The sequence below is a fragment of the Mustela erminea genome, chromosome 4 (genome assembly GCF_009829155.1).
Source record: "Mustela erminea isolate mMusErm1 chromosome 4, mMusErm1.Pri, whole genome shotgun sequence".
NCBI lineage: Eukaryota > Metazoa > Chordata > Mammalia > Carnivora > Mustelidae > Mustela > Mustela erminea.
The window spans coordinates 135726803-135729558 of NC_045617.1; the positions used below are offsets into that span (position 1 = coordinate 135726803).

Here is a 2756-nt window from a genome sequence, read left to right on the forward strand (position 1 = left end):
AACCACTTGTCTTCAAGGCTGTCCTCAAACCACGAGGCCTCCTTGCCAATGAATTTACTTAAAGTGCTGGGAGGCTGACTTTTTCCCCCTGTTTTTGGTAACAATGATTATTTCACTAAAGGCCTGATGACATCCTCCCCCACCATAATAGCAACTTAAAAAGAGTTTTTACATAGTTCTTTGGCTCTTTAGTGGCATTAGTATGAGCAACTCTGGTTCTATCGGTCTGGTTGTAAGCTTGAAGGTAAAGACTGGCTCAAAGTACAGAGAGAATGTACTGGGTCTAGAAGCCTTGGGATCAAGGGCCAAGTAGAAAAATCCAGCCCTCAGTCCTGGCACTGTTGATGTTCTGTTGTCTGCCATCAATGACATCATTGTGAGGATGTTACAAGAAAGAGGGTGACAGAGGAAATATCTGTAAGCTGCTGGATGATTTCAATGGCTCTCAAATTGTTTTCTGTTATTCTGGTGAGGTTGTCAGCCTACAGGTCAATGTTGGCTTCTAAAGAAGTATTGCCTCCAAAATAATGAGGCATAATATTTTCACACAGTCGTCAAGAGTGTGAGTTCCAAGGTCAGTGTGCCCAACTTCAAATCCTGGTTTCACTTCTTCCCACCTGTGTGCCTGTGAGCAAGTCAATGAAACTTTCTGTGTCTCAGTTTCTTCAACTGTAAGATAGGGATAATAATAGTGTGCAATTTGTGGTGTTGCCATACAGGACAATTGAAATAGTACCTGTGAAGTGCTAAGGATAGAGCCTATAGAGTAGTAAGTGCTCCATAAGCATTAGGTCTTATCATAGAAAGTGCTTGGAAAATGTCTATCCTCACAGCCACCACCTGATCAAAAATGGCCATCTGGACCATAAGTACCTCACCACTAGGAAGTATGTTTGCAGTATCTTTGATGAATGTCACAGTAGAGGTACCTAATCTATCAACAGGCTCTCCATTGGAAGAAGCCCAAATTCTTTCCAAAAAACATTGATGGGAACAACTTTCAGACATATTTTAGAATTGCCTTAAGGGCAACATTAGCTTTTAAACTGAAGAAAAGTTACTACACTTGACCTGGGGATTTCCATTCAGACTGTAATGACCCATAATTTCCCAATGCCTCTGCTAAGTTTGTTAGGAATTGAAAAGAGCAACTGAAATTGACCAAAAGGCCGATGTTGGTGAATTATCACTACATATGTCTTTAAGAAAGAAACAGAGAGGGGCGCCTGGGTGGCTCAGTGGGTTAAGCCGCTGCCTTCGGCTCAGGTCATGATCTCGGGGTCCTGGGATCGAGTCCCGCATCGGGCTCTCTGCTCAGCAGGGAGCCTGCTTCCTCCTCTCTCTCTCTCAGCCTGCCTCTCTGCCTACTTGTGATCTCTCTCTGTCAAATAAATAAATAAAATCTTAAAAAAAAAAAAAAGAAAGAAAGAAACAGAGAAATAGAGAGAGCGAGCCTGTGCTGGGGGTGTGAGGGGGCAGGTTCACATAAGAAAGGAAGGGTAGGAGGAAAAGCAAATCCTCAGTGTTGAGCTGGTGTCTTTGTTTTAATCAAGGGTAATCAAGGTGGGTGCTAAGTGATCATCAGAAATGTCTTCTAGTGCTCCATTCAACAGCACATATACTAAAATTGGAATGATAACAGAGAACACTAGCATCGCTCCTGCGCAAGACATCTCTTCTAGTAGCAGAGAGAAATACAGAGACAATTGAAGTATGACTGTCCTTCATGAAATTTTGAAGCTTGAGAAAACCGATTTTGAATGCATAGCCCAAATAATACCTAGATAAAAGTATTTTCTTCTAAAGAAATGAGATAGTAGGAGTAACTGTTGGTTAATGATGAAGGTAAACATGCATGACCCTAATGGACCACACAGAAGTCCAGGGGAGTCCTAAGAGTTCTCTGTGTTTGTGAGGTAGAGAAATTGCCCTCAGCATCTCAGAGTTCACAGAAGACACTACTTGGTCTTCTAGTTTTTCTTCCCTTCCACCTCATTCCCAGCTCAGCAGGGCGACACTGGGAAACAGAGTAATGGATCATGGGCCAGGCCCACAGAAAAAGGAGTCCTGTATCTATGCCCAAAGTTCCTGAGACGGTGTTCTGTGAGGCCCCTCAGTGAGCTCCCATTGAACAGATCACAAAAGAATGTTCCAGCCTCTTCCAGCCTCTCATCCTGGATGGGTGTTACGGACTCAATGTCAAAATTCACCTATTGAAACCCCAATCCCCAAGGTGATGTTATCTGCAGATGGGAGCGTTTGAAAGGTAATTAGATCATGAGGGTAGAGCCCTCGTGATGGTACTGGAGCTCTTATAAGAAGAGAATGGAGAGAGTTTGTTTCCTTTCTCTGCTCTCTGCCATGTAAAGAGACAATGAGAGGATCGTCTTTTGCAGACCAGGAAGTGAGCTCTCATCAGACACTGCATCTGCTGACAACTTGAGCTTGGACTTCCAGCTCCAGAACTGTGAAAAATAGATGTTTGTTGACCCTTGGCCACCTTTTAAGCAGTCTGAACTGCTAAGGCAATGGGCATATCCATTCTATCTTCCCTCCATTTCTTTAGGTGGAAAGAGCTTGCTGACCATGGGGGACAAGAAGATGGTGAGTCCATTTGACGTGATGGGAACTGAGCCTGGGTGGAAGTTAGAGCTAAGAGTTCCTTCAACTGCTTAAGAAGAGGAGAAAGATAAGGAAGGAAATGGAATCTATCCCTTGAAGAACTAAAACTGTAATTGTTAGACACCAGCCATTTA

The 2756-nt window shown here is 43.4% G+C and overlaps 1 non-coding gene across 1 annotated transcript; it reads left to right on the forward strand.

Annotated features, from left to right (window-relative positions):
* Positions 1-1597: 1597 nt before the first annotated feature.
* On the forward strand, positions 1598-1707 carry LOC116589598. The gene has a single exon (XR_004285362.1). It is a non-coding gene; the product is annotated as a U6 spliceosomal RNA (small nuclear RNA).
* The last annotated feature ends 1049 nt before the right edge of the window (positions 1708-2756 follow it).